Source organism: Mchenga conophoros, linkage group LG20, assembly GCF_057382185.1.
Source record: "Mchenga conophoros isolate Kocher_MC1m ecotype Shallow Benthic linkage group LG20, M_conophoros_male_GT1.1, whole genome shotgun sequence".
Taxonomy (NCBI): Eukaryota; Metazoa; Chordata; class Actinopteri; order Cichliformes; family Cichlidae; genus Mchenga; species Mchenga conophoros.
This window is the reverse complement of record NC_140545.1, coordinates 26143135-26156225: the sequence shown is the minus strand read 5'-3', so window position 1 is coordinate 26156225 and position 13091 is coordinate 26143135. Positions and strand designations below refer to the sequence as shown.

At 41.0% G+C, this 13091-nt stretch overlaps 1 protein-coding gene and 1 long non-coding RNA gene across 2 annotated transcripts in view; both read right to left on the bottom strand.

Annotated features, from left to right (window-relative positions):
* Window positions 1-3230, bottom strand: part of opn7b (opsin 7, group member b) — a 100321-nt gene extending 97091 nt beyond the window's left edge. The window contains exon 1 of the mRNA XM_085259563.1: window positions 2944-3230. The gene's annotated coding sequence lies outside the window, so the exon portion shown is untranslated. The remainder of the gene's footprint in view (window positions 1-2943) is intronic.
* An 8214-nt stretch (window positions 3231-11444) lies between these two features.
* On the bottom strand, window positions 11445-11856 carry LOC146550945 (uncharacterized). Its single transcript, XR_014890266.1, has 2 exons — window positions 11734-11856; window positions 11445-11646 (listed from the first exon to the last, which is right to left on the bottom strand). It is a non-coding gene; the product is annotated as an uncharacterized LOC146550945 (long non-coding RNA).
* Between the last annotated feature and the right edge of the window lie 1235 nt (window positions 11857-13091).

Here is a 13091-nt window from a genome sequence, read left to right as displayed (position 1 = left end):
GGTCCTACAACCGCATCCAAGAATAACATGCAGCGTATCTCAGAACTGTCGGTGAAAATTATTCTTGGAGCTAGGTTTAATTGAGCTGCATTTTAAAGAGGTGCAATTTCACAATTTGTGTATATTTTCTAAGTTCACTATTTTGTCATGTGTTGAGAAAAACACAGATTTTAAAATTACATGGTCTAATATTTACATTTAGCATATAACTGCAACATTATTTTTTCGTTTGTTTTTTTTAAAGACTCGAAAGGACTTGAAATTCAAAGTTTCAGACTTGTGACTTGACTCGGACTTTTACACCAGTGACTTGAGACTCGACTCTGACTTGCCTGACATTACTTGAGACTTGACTTGAGACTTGAGGATAAAGACTTGAGACTTACTTGAGACTTGCAAAACAATGACTTGGTCCCACCTCTGCATATTTTATTTGAGTTTTTTTTACTCAGAAGTACCACTGCAGGACTTGGTTGTGCATTAGCAACAAAAAGTTTACTTTGAGCCTGAGAGGGTTAATCTCTCTGTGGCAACTTATACAATTTATCCAGATAAAAAAACAGCATGCAACATTGAGCTTTTTATTGACATCTATAAAGCTTTTGACTCTGTGGATCAGTTTTAAACTGAAGACTTGAAGACCCATGTAGGAAGGCTTTGAATAATATCCTGTTGGGCAGATTTCAATGCAATCGCCCAGAGTACCACTTCTAGCTTCCTGGGCTCATCTGAAGATGTGCCCCAGAAATTGGTCCTCATCTCGGACTGATCTTTCTATTCATATTGATTAAAATATTTGAAATTCAAACGTCAGCTTTTTCACATAGAAGTCTACTTTGCAACTGCCTCTAGTCAGGTTGTTTAAGTCCCACTACAAATCAATACTCCACAGAATTCCCAGTTTGATTTAAAACCCTGCATTGTTCTCAAATGCTAAACCTTCCACTGAAATTCACTGAAACTTTAATTTATCAGTACTTTTTATGTATCTCAGATATTTATCATGTTCATTTTTAAAATCACTACTGTGGCTACGTAGTGTTTTGTTTGCCTCTGCTGATATCTTATCAGTGGAGGCGTTTGTGGTCCTTGAATTCTTAACATTAATCTTTTCCCATGTCTGATCCTCATCATTACATATACAATTACCAGCTACTGACAGGTGAGATTAATTAATACTGTTTCAAAGGTGTCAGTTATGTGAAGGGGGTGGAAGCTGGGGTATATATCCTATTAGACACAGTCATTCCTTGGAGAGCTAAATGTGGGTAAGTGATAGGACCTAAGAGATTTTTGAAAAGAGACAAACTGTGATGGGTAGAAAGGGTCAGATGGCCATGTTCTGCAGAGGTTAGTGGAAGGAAGGAAAACCAATGCATAGGTGACAGGGATTTGGGCATAGTGATGTGCATTGGAAGTAAAGGCTGGCTCTGATCTCTAATGTTGTCACACTGCAAGAGCTGCTGAGGAATGGTTAGAGGACACACCAAAGACTTCTAGGCATTGACTTGTTTTCAGTTTGATGTATCTTCTGTGCTGTAAGAACAACCTTACAATGTGACTGCTGCTAAAGTCTTAGTGCCTAATGCTACAAGTTGCCTTTAGAGTCTTTGTTTGTTTTACAAGTCAAATATTATGCAGCTGGTTTGTATATAGCCTCCGTAAGTAATTAAATATCTTTGCTTTGCCTGTCAGGCTTTTCTAGTCTAGCGATGCTGTGATCATCAAATTAACAGATGCACAAGCGGTTAGATTTCTCCCTGTGATACTTTTGTTTTTATCTTTAGCACTAAACACCTTTGATAAAGATTTTATCGAGCTGTGATTAAATTAGAGAACCAAAAAGCTTGAAGGCAATCACATTTGATTTAGCTATTTGGGCAAGCTTTTGCGTCATACAACAGTTCAAGAAGGCATCATTGTAACTGAGCAGAATTGATTAGATAAAATCAAATCGAGTATTGTTTGGTTAGCTCATAAGATAACCAACATAAAGGATTTGTTCTTAGCCCATTAACACAAGAAAGTCTTTATTCACATTTGACCTTTCCGTGTCAAACTCTGATGGTAAACTCACCATAAAACACCAAAGCAAATAGAGTTAGACACACTGGAGTCTCAACATGAGGCACGCAGAGACAGAGAGAGATTCTGATAGATACAGCTGGCATTACTGAGGGAGCAACGTATCTTTGGTCAAGCTCCTCAGGAGAGACACTGATGATCCCTATTTATGTTTTATGAGAGTCTTCACTACAAGTACATTCACTGACACAATTTACAGACACATCAACCGGGAAATCCGAGTCGCATGTATGGCAGGGGTACATTTTGCTCCATGTTATTCAAGGTTAATCAAAGTTTAATAGAATCTTCATCTTATAAAATACACTCGGTGTACAGAGTAAATGACTCAAAGGTGTTTTAGCCATAGCTACTGTGATTCACATGACATATTTAAAGTGACTTTAATTCAATAGATGATGAAGCAAGAAAACCAAATAACTCAACAGCTTAATCTTTTAAACCTACACTTACACGCTCACCCAGTCACCTTTTATTGCTTTAACTCCTTAAGGAAAAGAGTTACTCTTGGATGTAAGAACATATAGTAGGATTGTGTCTTCGTTAATTCGGTAATGTAAGAGCTTTGGGATTTCAGCACTTGATATAAGCAAGTCTATAAAAATGTGTGTACATGTTAAGCAGGTCAGACAATAAACAGTGAAACTTGAGCTTGGAACAAGCTTGGGACAAGCTCAAGATGTACTTGGCTACATGTAGTTTCTTTATTTAAAAAAAATATTATTCTAAATTTACAAAGCTTGTACAGCAATACTTTATAATCAGAAATTCAGTATTTGAGCAAAGAAACAGAAAACTTGTACGAGTCTGGTTACAACACCAAACACATCCAGTCAGTAAAATAAATGATCTCCTTACCTTAATGAGAGGGTATGCCAGGGTTGGCTGGGGATCATGGGTGTTGAGTCAGGTCCAGTGCAAAGCTGGTTAAATCTTCTCACACGTGTGGTAGTGCTATGAAAACCAGTAGAGTTGAACATGCATAGCCACTGGTAAACTCTGGTGTATACTACGCGCTCAAGCGCTCCCTCACCGAGTGAGCACACAAGTCGTCAGCAGCAGCAGCCCGACAGCTGTGCTCGGGGAGATCCAAGAGTCGTCAGATAGAAACAGACATGCTGCCTTGTGCTGCCGGTCTCTGCTCTCCAGCACTCTCCTCTGTCTCTCTGTCTGCAGCTCCCACTCTCTCACCAGTCTGTGTTGCTCTGCTCTGTCTCTCTCTCCCCCCTTAAATCTCGCTCTTGTACACACATGCATTTTCCACACTGCATCTGCTGCCTCGCTTTCTCTCACAAACACACACACGCGTACATCTCTCTCAATTTTTATGTTCCAGCATTTTTCTTAACACACCACGTTCTCCTTGTAGTTACCCCAAATACTCTTTAATGGTTTTAATGTCTCTATATTTTCCAATTCATTCTAGTTACTTTTCCCTCTTTACAATCTCTCCTCCCAGTATTTTTTTCTGTTATCACATTTTCACTTTTAGCCCTAACCCTTGATGTACATTGGATTTTAGAGATTTAACATACTATACAGGAGAAAGACAGAGGCACTGAAGAGAGAAAGATGAAAACAGAAAGCTAACCGTGAGAATGCAAAGGCACAATGACACACGCGCACAAAATGAATATCTTAATGTGGGGAGTTCTCGGGAGTGGACTGGGGCACAGGTTTGACTTTGAAGTGCAACTGAAAGCAAAATGTCATGCTTAATGTTCGCTCCCTTAGCACAGTTTATTGCTACCAGCAAAGTCACACTAGTGTGGGTGCATTTGCTCCCCAAGTTGCTTGAATAGAATTTCACAAGGCTGGAGAAAAAGGGGTCCCAAAAGCTGCAACAACACAGAATTTGCAGACCACACTAATTATAAACTATTTACATTTTCATACACAAGATAAAAATTTGTCTCAGCTGGAGTTAAAACACATGAAAATTTCAGAAGATTGTGTGACGGGGGTGTAAAGTGGGAAACGATTAATTTCCAGTGCCCCTTATTCAGCATTCATGGGTCTGAGCGAATGCATCTCAGCAATAGCAACATCACCATGTTAACAAAATCTATCCACATACAGGCAGATATATACAGTGGGGCAAAAAAGTATTTAGTCAGCCACCGATTGTGCAAGTTCCCCCACCTAAAATGATGACAGAGGTCAGTAATTTGCACCAGAGGTACACTTCAACTGTGAGAGACAGAAAGTGAAAAAAAAATCCATGAATCCACATGGTAGGATTTGTAAAGAATTTATTCGTAAATCAGGGTGGAAAATAAGTATTTGGTCAATAACAAAAATACAACTCAATACTTTGTAACATAACCTTTGTTGGCAATAACAGAGTTCAAACGTTTACTATAGGTCTTTACCAGGTTTGCACACACAGTAGCTGGTATTTTGGCTCATTCCTCCATGCAGATCTTCTCGAGAGCAGTGATGTTTTGGGGCTGTCGCCGAGCAACACGGACTTTCAACTCCCGCCACAGATTTTCTATGGGGTTGAGGTCTGGAGACTGGCTAGGCCACTCCAGGACTTTCAAATGCTTCTTACGGAGCCACTCCTTTGTTGCCCGGGCGGTGTGTTTTGGATCATTGTCATGTTGGAAGACCCAGCCTCGTTTCATCTTCAAAGTTCTCACTGATGGAAGGAGGTTTTGGCTCAAAATCTCACGATACATGGCCCCATTCATTCTGTCCTTAACACGGATCAGTCGTCCTGTCCCCTTGGCAGAAAAACAGCCCCATAGCATGATGTTTCCACCCCCATGCTTCACAGTAGGTATGGTGTTCTTGGGATGCAACTCAGTATTCTTCGTCCTCCAAACACGACGAGTTGAGTTTATACCAAAAAGTTCTACTTTGGTTTCATCTGACCACATGACATTCTCCCAATCCTCTGCTGTATCATCCATGTGCTCTCTGGCAAACTTCAGACGGGCCTGGACATGCACTGGCTTCAGCAGCGGAACACGTCTGGCACTGCGGGATTTGATTCCCTGCCGTTGTAGTGTGTTACTGATGGTGACCTTTGTTACTTTGGTCCCAGCTCTCTGCAGGTCATTCACCAGGTCCCCCCGTGTGGTTCTGGGATCTTTGCTCACCGTTCTCATGATCATTTTGACCCCACGGGATGAGATCTTGCGTGGAGCCCCAGATCGAGGGAGATTATCAGTGGTCTTGTATGTCTTCCATTTTCTGATGATTGCTCCCACAGTTGATTTTTTCACACCAAGCTGCTTGCCTATTGTAGATTCACTCTTCCCAGTCTGGTGCAGGTCTACAATACTTTTCCTGGTGTCCTTCGAAAGCTCTTTGGTCTTGGCCATGGCGGAGTTTGGAGTGTTTGAGGCTGTGGACAGGTGTCTTTTATACAGATGATGAGTTCAAACAGGTGCCATTCATACAGGTAACGAGTGGGGGACAGAAAAGCTTCTTACAGAAGACGTTACAGGTCTGTGAGAGCCAGAGATTTTCCTTGTTTGAGGTGACCAAATACTTATTTTCCACCCTAATTTACGAATAAATTCTTTACAAATCCTACCATGTGGATTCATGGATTTTTTTTTCACATTCTGTCTCTCACAGTTGAAGTGTACCTCTGGTTCAAATTACTGACCTCTGTCATCATTTTAAGTGGGGGAACTTGCACAATCGGTGGCTGACTAAATACTTTTTTGCCCCACTGTATACATCTGCCAAACTACTCTCTGTGCTACTTTTAGCTACAGCAGGTGTCTTCAGATCCGCATTTTACCACTAGTACACAAACACAGAAAGACAGACTGAAAACAATGCCGGCCATGCTGTCGCAGCTGGTTGAGATGTCACATCTGTCTTCATGACTTGAATGTGTGACATGACATACTGATGGGCGATGGCATTACAGAATTTTTCCAGTCTTTTGCCCTTGACCCCACTTTTTTAATATGCATCGCTTGCAGTGTATTAAAAATGTAGCTATGGTTATGAAAAAGATAATATTTCTCAAATTAAAATTTCATATTTAGTCTTTTTCTTTCAGTTATTCGTCTTTATCATCTCCCTTCATCTTACCCTATTCCTAGCATCATCATGCTGTCACACCAACCCTGTGCAAAACACTTCTGAAGAAGAGTTTTGAATGTCCTTCAAGAAGTCCAGAGAACTATTCTTGAAGACTACGTATAAATATTACAAAAAAGCTTATCTAATAGAGTTCAGGCAGTGTTGAAGAATAAGGGTGACCAAACTAAATGCTGACATTGAAGTTATTTAAAATTGTAAAACCCTTGCTTTATTTCCATTTATGTCTGCACCTATTTCCCCTTTTCCTAGAAAAATAAAAATACATGAGGGAGGATTTTAGAGTTTTGCATACTATTTTGCAGAATAAGACAACTGTTGAAAGCAGAGTTCGTTCCATTGTAGACAGACATAGAGACAACACAGTGTTGGACAGGTGCATACTTGACATGTAAACTGTAACGACAGATGAGACAGGCTGTAGGTAACAAATGCTGAGTGCACACATGGTGATACCCCATAGCCCATCACTGATAGCCCATCTAACACAAGAATAAGGATGTGCAATTCTTCTCTAGTACAGGGCAGAAGAGGGGCTAACAGTGGCTACCTGTCACCCACAGCAAAATCGATCTGCATTTGAATCTTCTGCAGATGGGCCCTTTGGTACGGAGTTTGCATGTTCTCTCTGTGCCATGGGTACTCTGGCTTCCTCCAGAATAAAGTGCTGTATGGGCAAATGTTTCTTGTAGTCTAAAGTCCTTTGAATGTAATGATTTATTTATGAATGAATTGTAAAAATTTGCATGCAGCGAAGGATTGCTGATCAATGAATTTTTTGTTTATTCTGGGGGAGCGAACGTCTTCTTCATCATTATCAGCACATTTTTTAATTTTAGTACAAATACTTAAAAGTGTAGTAAAAGTAATCAAAGTGATAAAGTACAGACTCTGAAATGTACTCACAGTAAAAAGTCTTTAGAGAACATTTCTACTAACTATTTTTGTGCAAAGAGAACAAACAAAAATAACTATTTTAACAGACTCCACACAGCCACTCTGCACCAGGGCAACACAATGTTTGGCTCTAAATTCAAGACAAGCTAATCTGTTTGTCCTAATGTTACACGTGAGCTCTAAATTTCCAATTTAACAGATATTGCAGAGAAGTCCTCAACTTTAAATGTAACCTCTCTTCTTCCTCTCCTGTCCTGCCTTTCTTACATCTTTCACCTTCTGTGAGTGAAGCCATCTCACACTCTGTTCTCTTCCTGGGAAAAACAGCACCTGTAACTTTAGTTGGCAGACAAACTGTGTGAGAAATTGCACAATTCTTTGCTTTGTTTCTGAAATTTGTTGAATTGTTTGAACAATTGCATTTTAAATTACCTGCCACTTAAAAAAAACATTGCTCTCTTTGTGCTCGCTCCTCTTCTGTAGCGCTAGCTTGTTTTCCTCAGTATTCACTATTTTCCACATTAGTACCTCCTGTTGCTAGCCTGTCACACAAACTATATCTGCTGTTGATACAAGATAATTACTTGGATACAAAAGTGGTAATTAATTGGTAAAAACTTACACATTACTGCTCTCCTTGTTTCCACTTTATTACACCACTATTACCACATTATCACCGAGTTGTGTTGCCAGGTCCTTACTCGAATTAGAAAGTAATGTCACCACAAAGTCATGAACCCACAGTCAAAATATTTCCTTTCCACCTTCATTCCTGTCATTAGCTCAAGTGTTTGCATATAAAGAAAAATCACAGCCACCATACCCTGTTTATCCTCAGAATCTAGCAAACTAAGGATTTGATTGCTTTCCTGAGGAAGCAGGTTATTACAAATATACCATTTCATATAGAACATATAGAGTGAAGTATGTGATCTATGTTCCTTCACATGTTCTCATGCCAGGCAAAAAAGAAAATCTAAGGACAAATAAGCAAAAAAACAACACAAGTCTGCCAGACAGCCGAAAGGCTGGATCAAAAAAGGCGGACCCAAAAGCAGACTCAACAGAAGGGAAGTTTCACAGGAATGGAAGGTTTATTACATCTTTTTCTCAAGAGACTGAATCACAGGGGAAGGAAAGAGACAAGAGTCTCCTTACTTTGTTTGGCAGAGCTGTGGAGCTTTGAGGGGGAAGGGGAGTGTCCAGGTAAATGTTGAGGTGTCCAAACAGAGAAGGATACAGGAGGGGAATTCCTTCGACAGGTGTTTGCTGGAGCAGAGAGCCGGGCAGGTGAGTGATCTGGGGAATCCTGAGAGCAGGTGAGTGGTACAGGAGCCGTGGATGTTGCAAGAATGGCCAAAGGGACAGTGATCCAAGGAGTTATTGAAATGTAGGAAAATATGTCCTTAGGCGTGGAGACTGTAGCACAGGGAGACGGAATATTAACATTTGGAAAACAAACTTGAACTCATACATGGAGGCTGATTTACCACTGGGAGTAGCAGACGATCTGGCAAAGAGTGGAAATCAGCGCTGGCCTTAAATGCAGGACTGCTAATTGCTGCCAATGGCTTGCAGGTGAGACTGGGCTGGCCCTGGTGCCAGACTCCGCCCAAGACCAGCGAAGCCAAGGTGGAGGAGCCGAGTGGAAAAATAACAGAAACACAACACTTCCCCAGATAATGGCGAAGTAAGCTTGTTTTTTCTGTACGGAGTATTTAGTGACTTTTTCCACATTTCAGATCCAAACTTGATCCATGAATATCTGAGAACACTGATTGGTTTACCTGCTTGAGTTATCGGAGTCAGCCTCACTGGTTTGACAACAGGAGCTGAAGCAATGTTTGTAACTTCCAGCTGTTTCAGTTAATGAAATATGGCGTGACACAGCATGCGAAAGCATTATCCATAACTATTCATTATTTCAAGTCAGAACTATCAATTACTCCCGAGATAGATTCTATCAGGACCTAACAGCAAATAAAAATCTACTCTGTGCAACTGAGACAGTTGAACTGTCACACAAAGACGTTTTATACACAGCAGTTGCCCTCAGGTTGAATCCTGAGCTCCATCATTGCTGTTGGGAATGTTTTACAGTCATGGGCCACTTTCTTAGAACGCTTTTGCTTTCAGAACTGCCTTAATTCTTCTTGGCATAGATTCAACAAGGGGCTGGAAACAGTCATCACAGATTTTGGTCCATATTTTGACACAATATCATCACACAGTTCCTGTAGGTTTGTCAGCTGCACGTCTATGATGTGAATCTCCCATTGCACTATATCCCAAATGTGCTCTATTGGAATGGGATCTGGTGACTGTAGAGACTATTTGAGGACAGTGAAGTTATTGTGATGTTCAATAAATCAATTTGAGTTTTGCACATTATCCTGCAGGAAGCAGCGATCAAAAGATTAATATACTGTGTTCATAAAGGAGGGACATGGTCAGAAACAATATTCTGGGAGGCTGTGACATTTAAACAATGCTCAGTTGGTACTAAGGATACTACATTGATCTCTGGCATCAGCAAGACTCAATCAACTCTTCAGCAAACTGTGTCTTATTTAATATTTTTCTTTTTTTCTCTGGATCATTCTCTGTAAACCACTGTCATGGTCCTGGGCCATGTTGGCCCAGTATTCTTAGTTTTTGTGTGTTTTTGTATTTTGTTCCCTATTTATGCCTTGGTTCCTAGGTTATTTAGTTAAGATGTTCCTTATTTGGTTACCTCCCTGTGTGCCCCTGTGTATCTGTGAGCCCTCGTCTCTCCTTGTGTTTTATTCCATGTTTTCCCCAGCCTGTTATGTCTGTGTTCCCCCCGTGCTCTCTCTCCTCCTGTCTGAACCTCTGTGTACTTCCTGTTTTACTTTGACAGTCTCTCGTCAGTATGCGTCATGTTGTGTTCACTCCTGCCCTGTCTCGTTATGATTATCTGTGTCAGCTGTGTTCCCCGTGTGCTCCCACTTCCCTTGTTAACCCTCTGTGTATTTATGTGCGTGTCTCCATCAGGTCAGTGTCGCGTCGTCAATGTCTTCTCCCCGAACCTGTGTGTCTTTCTGTGTTCCCATGGTCTTCTGTTAGTATTCCCAGTTTAGTTCTGTTCCTTTGTGAAACCTGCAATAAAGCAGTGATTTTGAGTTCAGTTCCTGCCTCCGTGAGTTTTGCGTTTGGGTCCTCATCTGCCTCCACACAGCCAGTTCATGACAACCACAGAATGTAAAATACTCAAACCAACTCGCCTGGCATAAACAAAGTCAAGGTCAGCTAAATAACCTCTCGTCCCCATTCTGATGTTCAGTTTGAGTTTCAGCAGGTCAAATTACCGTGTCTACATGACTAAATGCGTGGAATCTTTTAAAACCGAGATACAACCAGTCTTTTGAGGTAGCAGCACCAATGTTTCCTTTATATTTCCCTCAAATGTTATTTAAATGTCTGCTAAAAACACATTTCTGTAAGTACATTTGTTCATGATCTATATTTTGGTTAGTATAAATTTGACTTTTCATGAACATTTACAGTGTTTATTGCGTCTGTATTTATGTCTGTACAGTGGTGTGAAAAAAGTGATCCCGTTTTTTTTGTATGTTTGTCACAATTAAATGTTTCAGATCATCTAACAAATGTAAATATTGAACAAAGATAACACTTGTAAACGCAAAATGCAGCTTTTAAGTGAAGGTGTTTATTATTAAAAGGATAAAAAGTGATTGCCCATTAATCCTAATAAATGGTTGGGCCACCCAAAGCAGCAACAAATGCAGTTAACCATTTGCAATAACTGGCAATAAGTCTTTTACTGCACTGTGAAGGAATTTTGGTCCAGTCATCTTTGCAGAATTGTTGTAATTCAGCCTCACTGGAGGGTTTTTCAAAGATGAACCACCTTTTTAAGGTCATCTGAATTAGATTCAGGTCAGGACTTTGACTAGGCTACTTCAAAGTCTTCATTGTGTTTTTTTTAAGCCATTCAGAGATGGACTTGTGTTTTGGATTATTGTCCTGCTGCAGAACTCAAGTGTGCTTCAGCTTGAGGTCACAAACAGATGGCCAGACATTCTCCTTTAGGACGTTTTGATAGACAGCAGAATTCATTGTTACATTTACTGTCCTGAAGCAGTAAAACAGACCCAGACGATCACACTACCACCACCACATTTTACTGTTGATATGATGTTGTTTTTTCTGAAAAGCTTTTACTTTTATGCCAGATGTAATGGGACACACACCTTCCAAAAAGTTCAACTTTTGTCTTGTCAGTCCACAGAGTATTTCCCCAAAAGTCTTGGGGTTTACCAAGATGTTTCTGGCAAACCTGAGCTGAGCCTTTTGTCACGGGCTGCGACGGCAGACCGTGGAGTTGTAGAGAAAGTAGGGCCCAAACGCGAGACTCAAGTGAAGGACAGTGGATTTATTTATGGCGAGTGGACAGAAACGACAACTATATACAATTCAAGCACTGTGACTCCTGTGGCGATTCCTCCAAGAATCCCACACAGTGCACGTGTCCATAGCAGTGAAAAGGTGACAACTCCAAAAACCCGATTCCACTCTGTGATTTCCCCTCGTGACGACGTTCCTGACTCCCGACTCCTGGTGACACAAAAACACACACAGCTCAGCAGGCAGCCTTTAGTAGCGAAGCCGATCACAACACACTAATCTACGGAGGTACTTAACAGGTTCGACTTAGTATAATCCCGCGCCGACTGGGGCTCCGCCACCTTCTTAAATAAGGCGCCCCTCATGAAGCCATCAGCTGCAGCTGGTGAGGGCTAATGGGCGGCAGGTGCGGCAGTCCCCAGTGCGGGAACACTTCCGGGTCGCAGTCCCCTCAGCGACCCCAAAACATCTGGGAGCACCCAGGGAGAAAGGACAAAAAGGGAGAGAAAACCACCATAACATATGGAAAAACATATACAAGAAATACATGAGCTCTGGGTCATCAGACCCAGACCATGACACCTTTATGTTCCTGTTGCTCAGGAGTGGTTTTTGGCTTGGAACTCTGCCATGCAGGCCATCTTCGCCCAGTCTCTTTCTTATGATGGAGCCATGAACACAGACCTTAACTGAGGCAAGTGAGGGCTGCAGTTTTTTGGATTTTGTTCTTGGGTCTTTTGTGATGTCTTGGACAGGTTGTCGGGGTAATTTTGGTCGGCCAGCCACTGCTGGGAATGTTCACCTCTGTTCCATGTTTTCGCCATTTGTGGATAATGATTCTCACTGTGGGGGAGAGATCTCATTTACTTTGTTTCTCATTTGTCCCTGAATTTCCTTGGATCATGACATGATGTCTGGCTTTTGAGAATGTTTTGTTATACTCCACTTTGTCAGGCAGGTCCTATTTAAGTGAATTCTTGATTGGTGACTGACAGGTGTGGCATTAATCGGGCCTGGGTGTGGCTAGAGAAATTGAACTCAGCTTTCCAAAGTTGTGATACATGTTGTACATGATGTTATAGCAGATGTGCTGGTGGAGTGGGGGGCACAATCACTTATTCACACAGCGCCACCTGTGGGCCACCTTCATTTAGAAACTGCATGTTGTGTTTACTTTTATCTTTATCTTAATTTTAAATCTTTTGATGATATGAAACATTTAAGTGTGATGAACATACAAAAAATAGGGAATCAGAAAGGGGGGAAACACTTTTTCACACCGCTGTATGTACTGAACAGACACCTTAAAATTATTTTTGTTTGTTTTTTTTTACCTACCCTAATATCTCGATCATGGGTGCCTCTCTTGGCTTATTGTCTCTCTTTGTCTTTGTCTCTGTTTTTTTTTTCCTTTCTGTTTTAATGATATGAGTGCTGGGACAATCTGTGGTTTTTGACAAAAACCAGAAGAAAACAGAAATGGCTCCTAGGAATACATGGAGTGTTTTGTTGAGGAAAAAAAGAGAAGATTGTGGTCACATGTTAGTACACACTGGACTGTAACAAATCAGTAATCCTTGTGTCTCTCTCCAGCATGACTACAATAGGACACACACTGATGCACTTCCCACGAGCTTGTCAGGGGATTGCTATTG